Source organism: Macaca nemestrina, chromosome 5 (assembly GCF_043159975.1).
Source record: "Macaca nemestrina isolate mMacNem1 chromosome 5, mMacNem.hap1, whole genome shotgun sequence".
NCBI lineage: Eukaryota > Metazoa > Chordata > Mammalia > Primates > Cercopithecidae > Macaca > Macaca nemestrina.
In genome coordinates, this window is record NC_092129.1 from 57,842,506 (window position 1) to 57,860,757 (window position 18,252).

The window sequence follows — 18,252 nt, forward strand, 5'->3', positions numbered from 1 at the left end:
TCTCGCAGAGTTACAGCTTTCCCCTCAAAAGCCTTTCGCTAAGACAGTTCTTGTGGAATTGGCAAAGTGATATTTGGAAGCCCATAGAGGGCTATGGTGAAAAAGGAAATATCCTCAGATGAAATCTGGAAAGAAGCTTTCTGAGAAACTGCTTAGTGTTCTGTTAATTCATCTCACAGAGTTACATCTGTAATTCGTGGATCTCTTTGCTAGCCTTTTTACTGTGGAATCTGAGAACAGATATTTCGGATCCCTTTGAAGGCCATAGGGCCAAAGGAAATATCCTCCGATAACAAAGAGAAAGAAGCTTTCTGAGAAACTTCTTTGTGTTCTGTGAAATCATCTCACAGAGTTACAGCTTTCCCCTCAAGAAACCTTTCGCTAAGACAGTTCTTGTGGAATTGGCAAAGTGATATTTGGAAGCCCATAGAGGGCTATGGTGAAAAAGGAAATATCCTCAGATGAAATCTGGAAAGAAGATTTCTGAGAAACTGCTTAGTGTTCTGTTAATTCATCTCACGGAGTTACATCTGTATTTCGTGGATCTCTTTGCTAGCCTTATTTCTGTGGAATCTGAGAACAGATATTTCGGATCCCTTTGAAGACTACAGGGCCAAAGGAAATATCCTCCGATAACAAAGAGAAAGAAGCTTTCTGAGAAACTTCTTTGTGTTCTGTGAAATCATCTCGCAGAGTTACATCTTTCCCCTCAAAAACCTTTCGCTAAGACAGTTCTTGTGGAATTGGCAAAGTGATATTTGGAAGCCCATAGAGGGCTATGGTGAAAAAGGAAATATCCTCAGATGAAATCTGGAAAGAAGCTTTCTGAGAAACTGCTTAGTGTTCTGTTAATTCATCTCACAGAGTTACATCTGTATTTCGTGGATCTCTTTGCTAGCCTTATTTCTGTGGAATCTGAGAACAGATATTTCGGATCCCTATGAAGACTATAGGGCCAAAGGAAATATCCTCCGATAACAAAGAGAAAGAAGCTTTCTGAGAAACTTCTTTGTGTTCTGTGAAATCATGTCACAGAGTTACAGCTTTCCCCTCAAGGAGCCTTTCGCTAAAACAGTTCTTGTGGAATTGGCAAAGTGATATTTGGAAGCCCATAGAGGGCTATGGTGAAAAAGGAAATATCCTCAGATGAAATCTGGAAAGAAGCTTTCTTAGAAACTGCTTAGTGTTCTGTTAATTCATCCCAGAGAGTTACATCTGTAATTCGTGGATCTCTTTGCTAGCCTTATTACTGTGGAATCTGAGAACAGATATTTCGGATCCCTTTGAAGGCCATAGGGCCAAAGGAAATATCCTCAGATAACAAAGAGAAAGAAGCTTTCGGAGAAACTTCTTTGTGTTCTGTGAAATCATCTCACAGAGATACAGCTTTCCCCTCAAGAAGCCTTTCGCTAAGACAGTTCTTGTGGAATTGGCAAAGTGATAATTGGAAGCCCATAGAGGGCTATGGTGAAAAAGGAAATATCCTCAGATGAAATCTGGAAAGAAGCTTTCTGAGAAACTGCTTAGTGTTCTGTTAATTCATCTCACAGACTTACATCTGTAATTCGTGGATGTCTTTGCTAGCCTTATTTCTGTGGAATCTGAGAACAGATATTTCGGATCCCTTGAAGACTATAGGGCCAAAGGAAATATCCTCCGATAACAAAGAGAAAGAAGCTTTCTGAGAAACTTCTTTGTGTTCTGTGAAATCATCTCACAGAGTTACAGCTTTCCCCTCAAGAAGCCATTCGCTAAGACAGTTTTTGTGGAATTGGCAAACTGATATTTGGAAGCCCGTAGAGGGCTATGGTGAAAAAGGAAATATCCTCAGATGAAATCTGGAAAGAAGCTTTCTTAGAAACTGCTTAGTGTTCTTTTATTTCATCTCAGTGAGTTACATCTGTATTTCGTGGATCTCTTTGATAGCCTTATTTCTGTGGAATCTGAGAACAGATATTTCGGATCCCTTTGAAGACTATAGGGCCAAAGGAAATATCCTCCGATAACAAAGAGAAAGAAGCTTTCTGAGAAACTTCCTTGTGTTCTGTGAAATCATCTCACAGAGTTACAGCTTTCCCCTCAAGAAGCCTTTCGCTAAGACAGTTCTTGTTGAATTGGCAAAGTGATATTTGGAAGCCCATAGAGGGCTATGGTGAAAAAGGAAATATCCTCAGATGAAATTTGGAAAGAAGCTTTCTGAGAAACTGCTTAGTGTTCTGTTAATTCATCTCACAGACTTACATCTGTATTTCGTGGATCTCTTTGCTAGCCTTATTTCTGTGGAATCTAAGAACCGATATTTCGGATCCCTTTGAAGACTATAGGGCCAAAGGAAATATCCTCCGATAACAAAGAGAAAGAAGCTTTCTGAGAAACTTCTTTGTGTTCTGTGAAATCATCTCGCAGAGTTACAGCTTTCCCCTCAAAAACCTTTCGATAAGACAGTTCTTGTGGAATTGGCAAAGTGATATTTGGAAGCCCATAGAGGGCTATGGTGAAAAAGGAAATATCCTCAGATGAAATCTGGAAAGAAGCTTTCTGAGAAACTCCTTAGTGTTCTGTTAATTCATCTCACAGAGTTACATCTGTATTTCGTGGATCTCTTTGCTCGCCTTATTTCTGTGGAATCTGAGAACAGATATTTCGGATCCCTTTGAAGACTATAGGGCCAAAGGAAATATCCTCCGATAACAAAGAGAAAGAAGTTTTCTGAGAAACTTCTTTGTGTTCTGTGAAATCATGTCACAGAGTTACAGCTTTCCCCTCAAGACGGCTTTCGCTAAGACAGTTCTTGTGGAATTGTTAAATTGATATTTGGAAGCCCATAGAGGGCTATGGTGAAAAAGGAAATATCCTCAGATGAAATCTGGAAAGAAGCTTTCTGAGAAACTGCTTAGTGTTCTGTTAATTCATCTCACAGAGTTACATCTGTATTTCGTGGATCTGTTTGCTAGCCTTATTTCTGTGGAATCTGAGAACAGATATTTCGGATCCCTTTGAAGACTATAGGGCCAAAGGAAATATCCTCCGATAACATAGAGAAAGAAGCTTTCTGAGAAACTCCTTTGTGTTCTGTGAAATCATCTCACAGAGTTACAGCTTTCCCCTCAAGAAGCCTTTCGCTAAGACAGTTCTTGTGGAATTGTCAAAGTGATATTTGGAAGCCCGTAGAGGGCTATGGTGAAAAAGGAAATATCCTCAGATGAAATCTGGATAGAAGCTTTCTTAGAAACTGTTCAGTGTTATTTAATTCATCTCACAGAGTTACAGCTGTATTTCGTGGATCTCTTTGCTAGCCTTATTTCTCTGGAATCTGAGAACACATATTTCGTATCCCTTTGAAGACTATGGGGCCAAAGGAAATATCCTCCGATAACAAAGAGAAAGAAGCTTTCTGAGAAACTTCTTTGTGTTCTGTGAAATCATCTCACAGAGTTACAGCTTTCCCCTCAAGAAGCCTTTCGCTAAGACAGTTCTTGTGGAATTGGCAAAGTGATATTTGGAAGCCCATAGAGGGCTATGGTGAAAAAGGAAATATCCTCAGATGAAATCTGGAAAGAAGCTTTCTGAGAAACTGCTTAGTGTTCTGTTAATTCATCTCACAGAGTTACATCTGTATTTCGTGGATCTCTTTGCTAGCCTTATTTCTGTGGAATCTGAGAACACATATTTCGGATCCCTTTGAAGAATATAGGGCCAAAGGAAATATCCTCCGATAACAAAGAGAAAGAATCTTTCTGAGAAACTTCTTTGTGTTCTGTGAAATCATCTCACAGAGTTACAGCTTTCCCCTCAAGAAGCTTTTCGCTAAGACAGTTCTTGTGGAATTGGCAAAGTGATATTTGGAAGCCCATAGAGGGCTATGGTGAAAAAGGAAATATCCTCAGATGAAATCTGGAAAGAAGCTTTCTGAGAAACTGCTTAGTGTTCTGTTAATTCATCTCAGAGATTTACATCTGTAATTCGTGGATCTCTTTGCTAGCCTTTTTTCTGTGGAATCTGAGAACAGATATTTCGGATCCCTTTGAAGACTATAGGGCCAAAGGAAATATCCTCCGATAACAAAGAGAAAGAAGCTTTCTGAGAAACTTCCTTGTGTTCTGTGAAATCATCTCGCAGAGTTACAGCTTTCCCCTCAAGAAGCCTTTCGCTAAGACACTTCTTGTGGAATTGGCAAAGTGATATTTGGAAGCCCGTAGAGGGCTATGGTGAAAAAGGAAATATCCTCAGATGAAATCTGGATAGAAGCTTTCTTAGAAACTGTTCAGTGTTATTTAAATTCATCTCACAGAGTTACAGCTGTATTTCGTGGATCTCTTTGCTAGCCTTATTTCTCTGGAATCTGAGAACAGATATTTCGTATCCCTTTGAAGACTATGGGGCCAAAGGAAATATCCTCCGATAACAAAGAGAAAGAAGCTTTCTGAGAAACTTCTTTGTGTTCTGTGAAATCATCTCACAGAGTTACAGCTTTCCCCTCAAGAAGCCTTTCCCTAAGACAGTTCTTTTGGAATTGGCAAAGTGATATTTGGAAGCCCATAGAGGGCTATGGTGAAAAAGGAAATATCCTCAGATGAAATCTGGAAAGAAGCTTTCTGAGAAACTGCTTAGTGTTCTGTTAATTCATCTCACAGAGTTACATCTGTATTTCGTGGATCTCTTTGATAGCCTTATTTCTGTGGAATCTGAGAACAGATATTTCGGATCCCTTTGAAGGCTATAGGGCCAAAGGAAATATCCTCCGATAACAAAGAGAAAGAAGCTTTCGGAGAAACTTCTTTGTGTTCTGTGAAATCATCTCACAGAGTTACAGCTTTCCCCTCAAGAAGCCTTTCGCTAAGACAGTTCTTGTGGAATTGGCAAAGTGATAATTGGAAGCCCTTAGAGGGCTATGGTGAAAAAGGAAATATCCTCAGATGAAATCTGGAAAGAAGCTTTCTGAGAAACTGCTTAGTGTTCTGTTAATTCATCTCACAGACTTACATCTGTAATTCGTGGATGTCTTTGCTAGCCTTATTTCTGTGGAATCTGAGAACAGATATTTCCGATCCCTTTGAAGACTATGGGGCCAAAGGAAATATCCTCCGATAACAAAGAGAAAGAAGCTTTCTGAGAAACTTCTTTGTGTTCTGTGAAATCATCTCACAGAGTTACAGCTTTCCCCTCAAGAAGCCTTTCGCTAAGACAGTTTTGGGGGAATTGCCAAACTCATATTTGGAAGCCCGTAGAGGGCTATGGTGAAAAAGGAAATATCCTCAGATGAAATCTGGAAAGAAGCTTTCTTAGAAAATGCTTAGTGTTCTGTTATTTCATCTCAGTGAGTTACATCTGTATTTCGTGGATCTCTTTGATAGCCTTATTTCTGTGGAATCTGAGAACAGATATTTCGGATCCCTTTGAAGACTATAGGGCCAAAGGAAATATCCTCCGATAACAAAGAGAAAGAAGCTTTCTGAGAAACTTCTTTGTGTTCTGTGAAATCATCTCACAGAGTTACAGCTTTCCCCTCAAGAAGCCTTTCGCTAAGACAGTTCTTGTGGAATTGGCAAAGTGATATTTGGAAGCCCATAGAGGGCAATGGTGAAAAAGGAAATATCCTCAGATGAAATCTGGAAAGAAGCTTTCTGAGAAACTACTTAGTGTTCTGTTAATTCATCTCACAGAGTTACATCTGTATATCGTGGATCTCTTTCCTAGCCTTATTTCTGTGGAATCTGAGAACAGATATTTCGGATCCCTTTGAAGACTATAGGGCCAAAGGAAATATCCTCCGATAACAAAGAGAAAGAAGCTTTCTGAGAAACTTCTTTGTGTTCGGTGAAATCATCTCACAGAGTTACAGCTTTCCCCTCAAGAAGCCTTTCGCTAAGACAGTTCTTTTGGAATTGGCAAAGTGATATTTGGAAGCCCGAAGAGGGCTATGGTGAAAAAGGAAATATCCTCAGATGAAATCTGGAAAGAAGCTTTCTTAGAAACTGCTTAGTGTTTTGTTAATTCATCTCAGAGAGTTACATCTGTATTTCGTGGATCTCTTTGCAAGCCTTATTTCTGTGGAATCTGAGAACAGATATTTCGGATCCCTTTGAAGACTATACGGCCAAAGGAAATATCCTCCGATAACAAAGAGATAGAAGCTTTCTGAGAAACTTCCTTGTGTTCTGTGAAATCATCTCACAGAGTTACAGCTTTCCCCTCACGAAGCCTTTCGCTAAGACAGTTCTTGTGGAATTGGCAAAGTGATATTTGGAAGCCCATAGAGGGCTATGGTGAAAAAGTAAATATCCTCAGATGAAATCTGGAAAGAAGCTTTCTTAGAAACTGCTTAGTGTTCTGTTAATTCATCTCAGAGAGTTACATCTGTATTTCGTGGATCTTTGCTAGCCTTATTTCTGTGGAATCTGAGAACAGATATTTCGGATCCCTTTGAAGACTATAGGGCCAAAGGAAATATCCTCCGATAACAAAGAGAAAGAAGCTTTCTGAGAAACTTCCTTCTGTTCTGTCAAATCATCTCACAGAGTTACAGCTTTCCCCTCAAGAAGGCTTTCGCTAAGACAGTTCTTGTGGAATTGTTAAATTGATATTTGGAAGCCCATAGAGGACTAGGGTGAAAAAGGAAATATCCTCAGATGAAATCTGGAAAGAAGCTTTCTGAGAAACTGCTTAGTGTTCTGTTAATTCATCTCACAGAGTTACATCTGTATTTCGTGGATCTCTTTGCTAGCCTTATTTCTGTGGAATCTGAGAACAGATATTTCGGATCCCTTTGAAGACTATAGGGCCAAAGGAAATATCCTCCGATAACAAAGAGAAAGAAGCTTTCTGAGAAACTTCTTTGTGTTCTGTGAAATCATGTCACAGAGTTACAGCTTTCCCCTCAAGGAGCCTTTCGCTAAGACAGTTCTTGTGGAATTGGCAAAGTGATATTTGGAAGCCCATAGAGGGCTAAGGTGAAAAAGGAAATATCCTCAGATGAAATCTGGAAAGAAGCTTTCTTAGAAACTGCTTAGTGTTCTGTTAATTCATCCCAGAGAGTTACATCTGTAATTCGTGGATCTCTTTGCTAGCCTTATTACTGTGGAATCTGAGAACAGATATTTCGGATCCCTTTGAAGGCCATTGGGCCAAAGGAAATATCCTCCGATAACAAAGAGAAAGAAGCTTTCTGAGAAACTTCTTTGTGTTCTGTGAAATCATCTCACAGAGTTACAGCTTTCCCCTCAAGAAGCCTTTCGCTAAGACAGTTCTTGTGGAATTGGCAAAGTGATAATTGGAAGCCCATAGAGGGCTATGGTGAAAAAGGAAATATCCTCAGATGAAATCTGGAAAGAAGCTTTCTGAGAAACTGCTTAGTGTTCTGTTAATTCATCTCACAGACTTACATCTGTAATTCGTGGATGTCTTTGCTAGCCTTATTTCTGTGGAATCTGAGAACAGATATTTCGGATCCCTTGAAGACTATAGGGCCAAAGGAAATATCCTCCAATAACAAAGAGAAAGAAGCTTTCTGAGAAACTTCTTTGTGTTCTGTGAAATCATCTCACAGAGTTACAGCTTTCCCCTCAAGAAGCCATTCGCTAAGACAGTTTTTGTGGAATTGGCAAACTGATATTTGGAAGCCCGTAGAGGGCTACGGTGAAAAAGGAAATATCCTCAGATGAAATCTGGAAAGAAGCTTTCTTAGAAACTGCTTAGTGTTCTTTTATTTCATCTCAGTGAGTTACATCTGTATTTCGTGGATCTCTTTGCTAGCCTTATTTCTGTGGAATCTGAGAACAGATATTTCGGATCCCTTTGAAGACTATAGGGCCAAAGGAAATATCCTCCGATAACAAAGAGAAAGAAGCTTTCTGAGAAACTTCCTTGTATTCTGTGAAATCATCTCACAGAGTTACAGCTTTCCCCTCAAGAAGCCTTTCGCTAAGACAGTTCTTGTTGAATTGGCAAAGTGATATTTGGAAGCCCATAGAGGGCTATGGTGAAAAAGGAAATATCCTCAGATGAAATTTGGAAAGAAGCTTTCTGAGAAACTGCTTAGTGTTCTGTTAATTCATCTCACAGACTTACATCTTCATTTCGTGGATCTCTTTGCTAGCCTTATTTCTGTGGAATCTAAGAACAGATATTTCGGATCCCTTAGAAGACTATAGGGCCAAAGAAAGTATCCTCCGATAACAAAGAGAAAGAAGCTTTCTGAGAAACTTCTTTGTGTTCTGTGAAATCATCTCACAGAGTTACAGCTTTCCTCAAAGAATCCTTTCGCTAAGACAGTTCTTGTGGAATTGGCAAAGTGATATTTGGAAGCCCATAGAGGGCTATGGTGAAAAAGGAAATATCCTCAGATGAAATCTGGAAAGAAGCTTTCTTAGAAACTGCTAAGTGTTCTCTTAATTCATCTCAGTGAGTTACAACTGTATTTCGTGGATCTCTTTGATAGCCTTATTTCTGTGGAATCTGAGAACAGATATTTCGGATCCCTTTGAAGACTATACGGCCAAAGGAAATATCCTCTGATAACAAAGAGAAAGAATCATTCTGAGAAACTTCTTTGTGTTCTGTGAAATCATCTCACAGAGTTACAGCTTTCCCCTCAAGAAGCTTTTCGCTAAGACAGTTCTTGTGGAATTGGCAAAGTGATATTTGGAAGCCCATAGAGGGCTATGGTGAAAAAGGAAATATCCTCAGATGAAATCTGGAAAGAAGCTTTCTGAGAAATTGCTTAGTGTTCTGTTAATTCATCTCAGAGATTTACATCTGTAATTCGTGGATCTCTTTGCTAGCCTTTTTTCTGTGGAATCTGAGAACAGATATTTCGGATCCCTTTGAAGACTATAGGGCCAAAGGAAATATCCTCCGATAACAAAGAGAAAGAAGCTTTCTGAGAAACTTCCTTGTGTTCTGTGAAATCATCTCGCAGAGTTACAGCTTTCCCCTCAAGAAGCCTTTCGCTAAGACACTTCTTGTGGAATTGGCAAAGTGATATTTGGAAGCCCGTAGAGGGCTATGGTGAAAAAGGAAATATCCTCAGATGAAATCTGGATAGAAGCTTTCTTAGAAACTGTTCAGTGTTATTTAAATTCATCTCACAGAGTTACAGCTGTATTTCGTGGATCTCTTTGCTAGCCTTATTTCTGTGGAATCTGAGAACAGATATTTCGTATCCCTTTGAAGACTATGGGGCCAAAGGAAATATCCTCCGATAACAAAGAGAAAGAAGCTTTCTGAGAAACTTCTTTGTGTTCGGTGAAATCATCTCACAGAGTTACAGCTTTCCCCTCAAGAAGCCGTTCGCTAAGACAGTTCTTTTGGAATTGGCAAAGTGATATTTGGAAGCCCGAAGAGGGCTATGGTGAAAAAGGAAATATCCTCAGATGAAATCTGGAAAGAAGCTTTCTTAGAAACTGCTTAGTGTTTTGTTAATTCATCTCAGAGAGTTACATCTGTATTTCGTGGATCTCTTTGCAAGCCTTATTTCTGTGGAATCTGAGAACAGATATTTCGGATCCCTTTGAAGACTATACGGCCAAAGGAAATATCCTCCGATAACAAAGAGATAGAAGCTTTCTGAGAAACTTCTTTGTGTTCTGTGAAATCATCTCACAGAGTTACAGCTTTCCCCTCACGAAGCCTTTCGCTAAGACAGTTCTTGTGGAATTGGCAAAGTGATATTTGGAAGCCCATAGAGGGATATGGTGAAAAAGTAAATATCCTCAGATGAAATCTGGAAAGAAGCTTTCTTAGAAACTGCTTAGTGTTCTGTTAATTCATCTCAGAGAGTTACATCTGTATTTCGTGGATCTTTGCTAGCCTTATTTCTGTGGAATCTGAGAACAGATATTTCGGATCCCTTTGAAGACTATAGGGCCAAAGGAAATATCCTCCGATAACAAAGAGAAAGAAGCTTTCTGAGAAACTTCCTTCTGTTCTGTCAAATCATCTCACAGAGATACAGCTTTCCCCTCAAGAAGGCTTTCGCTAAGACAGTTCTTGTGGAATTGTTAAATTGATATTTGGAAGCCCATAGAGGACTATGGTGAAAAAGGAAATATCCTCAGATGAAATCTGGAAAGAAGCTTTCTTAGAAACTGCTTAGTGTTCTGTTAATTCATCTCACAGAGTTACATCTGTATTTCGTGGATCTCTTTGCTAGCCTTATTTCTGTGGAATCTGAGAACAGATATTTCGGATCCCTTTGAAGACGATGGTGCCAAAGGAAATATCCTCCGATAACAAAGAGAAAGAAGCTTTCTGAGAAACTTCTTTGTGTTCTGTGAAATCACCTCGCAGAGTTACAGCTTTCCCCTCAAGAAGCCTTTCGCTAAGACACTTCTTGTGGAATTGGCAAAGTGATATTTGGAAGCCCATAGAGGGCTATGGTGAAAAAGCAAATATCCTCAGATGAAATCTGGATAGAAGCTTTCTTAGAAACTGTTCAGTGTTCTTTAAATTCATCTCACAGAGTTACAGCTGTATTTCGTGGATCCCTTTGCTAGCCTTATTTCTGTGGAATCTGAGAACAAATATTTCGGATCCCTTTGAAGACGATGGGGCCAAAGGAAATATCCTCCGATAACAAAGAGAAAGAAGCTTTCTGAGAAACTTCTTTGTGTTCTGTGAAATCATCTCACAGAGTTACAGCTTTCCCCTCAAGAAGCCTTTCGCTAAGACAGTTCTTGTGGAATTGGCAAACTGATATTTGGAAGCCCATAGAGGGCTATGGTGAAAAAGGAAATATCCTCAGATGAAATCTGGAAAGAAGCTTTCTGAGAAACTGCTTAGTGTTCTATTAATTCATCTCACAGAGTTACATTTGTATTTCGTGGATCTGTTTGCTAGCCTTATTTCTGTGGAATCTGAGAACAGATATTTCGGATCCCTTTGAAGACTATAGGGCCAAAGGAAATATCCTCCCATAACAAAGAGAAAGAAGCTGCTGAGACACTTCTTTGTGTTCTGTGAAATCATCTCACAGAGTTACAGCTTTCCCCTCAAGAAGCCTTTCGCTAAGTCAGTTCTTGTGGAATTGGCAAAGTGATATTTTGAAGCCCATAGAGGGCTATGGTGAAAAAGGAAATATCCTGGGATGACATCTGGAAAGAAGCTTTCTGAGAAACTCCTTAATGTTCTGTTAATTCATCTCACAGAATTACATCTGTATTTCGTGGATCTCTTTGGTAGCCTTATTTCTGTGGAATCTGAGAACAGATATTTAGGATCCCTTTGAAGACTATAGGGCCAAAGGAAATATCCTCCGATAACAAAGAGAAAGAAGCTTTCTGAGAAACTTCTTTGTGTTCTGTGAAATCATCTCACAGATTTACAGCTTTCCCCTCAAGAAGCCTTTCGCTAAGACAGTTCTTGTGGAATTGGCAAAGTGATATTTGGAAGCCCATAGAGGGCTCTGGTGAAAAAGGAAATATCCTCAGATGAAATCTGGAAAGAAGCTTTCTGAGAAACTGCTTAGTGTTCTGTTAATTCATCTCACAGACTTACATCTGTGTTTCGTGGATCTCTTTGCTAGCCTTATTTCTCTGGAATCTGAGAAGAGATATTTCGGATCCCTTTGAAGACTATAGGGCCAAAGAAATATCTTCCGATAACAAAGAGAAAGAAGCTTTCTGAGGAACTTCTTTGTGTTCTGTGAAATCGTCTCACAGAGTTACAGCTTTCCCCTCAAGAAGCCTTTCGCTAAGACAGTTCTTGTGGAATTGGCAAAGTGATATTTGGAAGGCCATAGAGGGCTATGGTGAAAAAGGATATATCCTCAGATGAAATCTGGAAAGAAGCTTTCTGAGAAACTGTTTAGTGTTCTGTTAATTCATCTCACAGAGTTACATCTGTATTTCGTGGATCTCTTTGCTAGCCTTATTTCTGTGGAATCTGAGAACAGATATTTCGGATCCCTTTGAAGACTATAGGGCCAAAGGAAATATCCTCTGATAACAAAGAGAAAGAAGCTTTCTGAGAAACTTCTTTGTGTTCTGTGAAATCATCTCACAGAGTTACAGCTTTCCCCTCAAGAAGCCTTTCGCTAAGACACTTCTTGTGGAAATGGCAAAGTGATGTTTGGAAGCCCATAGAGGGCTATGGTGAAAAAGGAAATATCCTCAGATGAAATCTGGAAAGAAGCTTTCTGAGAAACTGCTTAGGGTTCCGTTAATTCATCTCACAGAGTTACATCTGTATTTCGTGGATCTATTTGCTAGCCTTATTTCTGTGGAATCTGAAAACAGATATTTCGGATCCCTTTGTAGAATATAGGGCCAAAGGAAATATCCTCCGATAACAAAGAGAAAGAAGCTTTCTGAGAAACTTCCTTGTGTTCTGTGAAATCATCTCGCAGAGTTACAGCTTTCCCCTCAAGAAGCCTTTCGCTAAGACAGTTCTTGTGGAAATGGCAAAGTGATATTTGGAAGCCCAGAGAGGGCTATGGTGAAAAAGGAAATATCCTCAGATGAAATCTGGAAAGAAGCTTTCTGAGAAACTGCTTAGTGTTCTGTAAACTCATCTCACAGATTTACATCTGTATTTCGTGGATCTCTTTGCTAGCCTTATTTCTGTGGAATCTGAGAACAGATATTTCGGATCCCTTTGAAGACTGTAGGGCCAAAGGAAATATCCTCCGATAACAAAGAGAAAGAAGCTTTCTGAGAAAATTCTTTGTGTTCTGTGAAATCACCTCGCAGAGTTACAGCTTTCCCCTCAAGAAGACTTTCGCTAAGACACTTCTTGTGGAATTGGCAAAGTGATATTTGGAAGCCCATAGAGGGCTATGGTGAAAAAGGAAATATCCTCAGATGAAATCTGGATAGAAGCTTTCTTAGAAACTGTTCAGTGTTCTTTAAATTCATCTCACAGAGTTACAGCTGTATTTCGTGGATCTCTTTGCTAGCCTTATTTCTGTGGAATCTGAGAACAGATACTTCGGATCCCTTTGAAGACTATGGGGCCAAAGGAAATATCCTCCGATAACAAAGAGAAAGAAGCTTTCTGAGACACTTCTTTGTGTTCTGTGAAATCATCTCACAGAGTTACAGCTTTCCCCTCAAGAAGCCTTTCGCTAAGTCAGTTCTTGTGGAATTGGCAAAGTGATATTTGGAAGCCCATAGAGGGCTATGGTGAAAAAGGAAATATCCTCAGATGAAATCTGGAAAGAAGCTTTCTGAGAAACTCCTTAATGTTCTGTTAATTCATCTCACAGAATTACATCTGTATTTCGTGGATCTCTTTGGTAGCCTTATTTCTGTGGAATCTGAGAACAGATATTTAGGATCCCTTTGAAGACTATAGGGCCAAAGGAAATATCCTCCGATAACAAAGAGAAAGAAGCTTTCTGAGAAACTTCTTTGTGTTCTGTGAAATCATCTCACAGAGTTACAGCTTTCCCCTCAAGAAGCCTTTCGCTAAGACAGTTCTTGTGGAATTGGCAAAGTGATATTTGGAAGCCCATAGAGGGCTCTGGTGAAAAAGGAAATATCCTCAGATGAAATCTGGAAAGAAGCTTTCTGAGTAACTGCTTAGTGTTCTGTTAATTCATCTCACAGAGTTACATCTGTATTTCGTGGATCTCTTTGCTAGCCTTATTTCTGTGGAATATGAGAACAGATATTTCGGATCCCTTTGAAGACTATAGGGCCAAAGGAAATATCCTCCGATAACAAAGAGAAAGAATCTTTCTGAGAAACTTCTTTGTATTCTGTGAAATCATCTCACAGAGTTACAGCTTTCCCTTCAAGAAGCCTTTCGCTAAGACAGTTCTTGTGGAATTGGAAAAGTGATATTTGGAAGCCCATAGAGGGCTATGGTGAAAAAGGAAATATTCTCAGATGAAATCTGGAAAGATGCTTTCTGAGAAACTGCTTAGTGTTCTGTTAATTCATCTCACAGAGTTACATCTGTATTTCGTGGATCTCTTTGCTAGCCTTATTTCTGTGGAATCTGAGAACAGATATTTCGGATCCCTTTGAAGACTATAGGGCCAAAGGAAATATCCTCCGATAACAAAGAGAAAGAAGCTTTCTGAGAAACTTCTTTGCGTTCTGTGAAATCATCTCACAGAGTTACAGCTTTCCCCTCAAGAAGCCTTTCGCTAAGACTGTTCTTGTGGAATTGGCAAAGTGATATTTGGAATCCCGTAGAGGGCTATGGTGAAAAAGGAAATACCCTCAGATGAAATCTGGAAAGAAGCTTTCTTAGAAACTGCTTAGTGTTCTGTTAATTCATCTCAGAGAGTTACATCTGTATTTCGTGGATCTCCTTGCTAGCCTTATTTCTGTGGAATCTGAATACAGATATTTCGGATCCCTTTTTAGACTATAGGGCCAAAGGAAATATCCTCCGATAACAAAGAGAAAGAAGCTTTCTGAGAAACTTCTTTGTGTTCTGTGATATCATCTCACAGAGTTACAGCTTTCCCTCAAGAAGCCTTTCGCTAAGACAGTTCTTGTGGAATTAGCAAAATTATATTTGGAAGCCCATAGAGGGCTATGGTGAAAAAGGAAATATCCTCAGATGAAATCTGGAAAGAAGCTTTCTGAGAAACTGCTCTGTGATGTGTGACTTCCACTCACAGAGTTACATCTGTATTTCGTGGATCTCTTTGTTAGCCTTATATCTGGGGAATCTGAGAACAGATATTTCGGATCCCATTCAAGTCTATAGGGCCAAAGGAAATATCTCCGATAAGAAAGAGAAAGAAGCTTTCTGAGAAACTTCTTTGTGTTCTGTGAAATCATCTCACAGAGTTACAGCTTTCCCCTCAAGAAGCCTTTCGCTAAGACAGTTCTTGTGGAATTGGCAAAGTGATATTTGGAAGCCCATAGAGGGCTATGGTGAAAAAGGAAATATCCTCAGATGAAATCTGGAAAGAAGCTTTCTGAGAAACTGCTTAGTGTTCTCTTAATTCATCTCACAGAATTACATCTGTATTTCGTGGATCTCTTTGCTACCCTTATTTCTGTGGAATCTGAGAACAGATATTTCGGATCCCTTTGAAGACTATAGGGCCAAAGGAAATATCCTCCGATAACAAAGAGAAAGAAGCTTTCTGAGAAAATTCTTTGTGTTCTGTGAAATCATCTCACAGAGTTCCAGCTTTCCCCTCAAGAAGCCTTTCGCTAAGACAGTTCTTGTGGAATTGGCAAAGTGATATTTGGAAGCCCATAGAGGGCTATGGTGAAAAAGGAAATATCCTCAGATGAAAAATGGAAAGAAGCTTTCTGAGAAACTGCTCTGTGATGTGTGAATTCCACTCACAGAGTTACATCTGTATTTCGTGCATCTCTTTGCTAGCCTTATTTCTGTGGAATCTGAGAACGGATATTTCGGATCAATTTGAAGACTATAGGGCCAAAGGAAATATCCTCCGATAACAAAGAGAAAGAAGCTTTCTGAGAAACTACTTTGTGTTCTGTGAAATCATCTCACAGAATTACAGCTTTCCCCTCAAGACGCCTTTCGTTAAGACAGTTCTTGTGGAATTGGCAAAGTGATATTTGGAATCCCATAGAGGGCTATGGTGAAAAAGGAAATATCCTCAGATGAAATCTGGAAAGAAGCTTTCTGAGAAACTGCTCTGTGATGTGTGACTTCCACTCACAGAGTTACATCTGTATTTCGTGGATCTCTTTGCTAGCCTTATTTCTGTGGAATCTGAGGACAGATAATTCGGATCCCTTTGAAGACTATAGGGCCAAAGGAAATATCCTCCGATAACAAAGAGAAAGAAGCTTTCTGAGAAACTTCTTTGTGTTCTGTGAAATCATCTCACAGAGTTACAGCTTTCCCCTCAATAAGCCTTTCGCTAAGACAGTTCTTGTGGAATTGGCAAAGTGATATTTGGAAGCCCATAGAGGGCTATGGTGAAAAAGGAAATATCCTCAGATGAAATCTGGAAAGAAGCTTTCTGAGAAACTGCTTAGTGTTCTGTTAATTCATCTCACAGACTTACATCTGTGTTTCGTGGATCTCTTTGCTAGCCTTATTTCTCTGGAATCTGAGAAGAGATATTTCGGATCCCTTTGAAGACTATAGGGCCAAAGAAATATCTTCCGATAACAAAGAGAAAGAAGCTTTCTGAGGAACTTCTTTGTGTTCTGTGAAATCGTCTCACAGAGTTACAGCTTTCCCCTCAAGAAGCCTTTCGCTAAGACAGTTCTTGTGGAATTGGCAAAGTGATATTTGGAAGGCCATAGAGGGCTATGGTGAAAAAGGATATATCCTCAGATGAAATCTGGAAAGAAGCTTTCTGAGAAACTGCTTAGTGTTCTGTTAATTCATCTCACAGAGTTACATCTGTATTTCGTGGATCTCTTTGCTAGCCTTATTTCTGTGGAATCTGAGGACAGATATTTCGGATCCCTTTGAAGACTGTAGGGCCAAAGGAAATATCCTCCGATAACAAAGAGAAAGAAGCTTTCTGAGATACTTCTTTGTGTTCTGTGAAATCACCTCGCAGAGTTACAGCTTTCCCCTCAAGAAGACTTTCGCTAAGACACTTCTTGTGGAATTGGCAAAGTGATATTTGGAAGCCCATAGAGGTCTATGGTGAAAAAGGAAATATCCTCAGATGAAATCTGGATAGAAGCTTTCTTAGAAACTGTTCAGTGTTCTTTAAATTCATCTCACAGAGTTACAGCTGTATTTCGTGGATCTCTTTGCTAGCCTTATTTCTGTGGAATCTGAGAACAGATACTTCGTTTCCCTTTGAAGACTATGGGGCCAAAGGAAATATCCTCCGATAACAAAGAGAAAGAAGCTTTCTGAGAAACTTCTTTGTGTTCTGTGAAATCATCTCACAGAGTTACAGCTTTCCCGTCAAGAAACCTTTCGCTAAGACAGTTCTTGTGGAATTGGCAAAGTGATATTTGGAAGCCCATAGAGGGCTATGGTGAAAAAGGAAATATCCTCAGATGAAATCTGGAAAGAAGCTTTCTGAGAAACTGCTTAGTGTTCTGTTAATTCATCTCACAGAGTTACATCTGTATTTCGTGGATCTGTTTGCTAGCCTTATTTCTGTGGAATCTGAGAACAGATACTTCGGATCCCTTTGAAGACTATGGGGCCAAAGGAAATATCCTCCGATAACAAAGAGAAAGAAGCTTTCTGAGACACTTCTTTGTGTTCTGTGAAATCATCTCACAGAGTTACAGCTTTCCCCTCAAGAAGCCTTTCGCTAAGTCAGTTCTTCTGGAATTGGCAAAGTGATATTTGGAAGCCCATAGAGGGCTATGGTGAAAAAGGAAATATCCTCAGATGAAATCTGTAAAGAAGCTTTCTGAGAAACTCCTTAATGTTCTGTTAATTCATCTCACAAAATTACATCTGTATTTCGTGGATCTCTTTGGTAGCCTTATTTCTGTGGAATCTGAGAACAGATATTTAGGATCCCTTTGAAGACTATAGGGCCAAAGGAAATATCCTCCGATAACAAAGAGAAAGAAGCTTTCTGAGAAACTTCTTTGTGTTCTGTGAAATCATCTCACAGAGTTACAGCTTTCCCCTCAAGAAGCCTTTCGCTAAGACAGTTCTTGTGGAATTGGCAAAGTGATATTTGGAAGCCCATAGAGGGCTATGGTGAAAAAGGAAATATTCTCAGATGAAATCTGGAAAGAAGCTTTCTGAGAAACTGCTTAGTGTTCTGTTAATTCATCTCACAGAGTTACATCTGTATTTCGTGGATCTCTTTGCTAGCCTTATTTCTGTGGAATCTGAGAACAGATATTTCGGATCCCTTTGAAGACTATAGGGCCAAAGGAAATATCCTCCGATAACAAAGAGAAAGAACCTTTCTGAGAAACTTCTTTGCGTTCTGTGAAATCATCTCACAGAATTACAGCTTTCCCCTCAAGAAGCCTTTCGCTAAGACTGTTCTTGTGGAATTGGCAAAGTGATATTTGGAAGACCGTAGAGGGCTATGGTGAAAAAGGAAATACCCTCAGATGAAATCTGGAAAGAAGCTTTCTTAGAAACTGCTTAGTGTTCTGTTAATTCATCTCAGAGAGTTACATCTGTATTTCGTGGATCTCCTTGCTAGCCTTATTTCTGTGGAATCTGAATACAGATATTTCGGATCCCTTTTTAGACTATAGGGCCAAAGGAAATATCCTCCGATAACAAAGAGAAAGAAGCTTTCTGAGAAACTTCTTTGTGTTCTGTGATATCATCTCACAGAGTTACAGCTTTCCCTCAAGAAGCCTTTGGCTAAGACAGTTCTTGTGGAATTAGCAAAATTATATTTGGAAGCCCATAGAG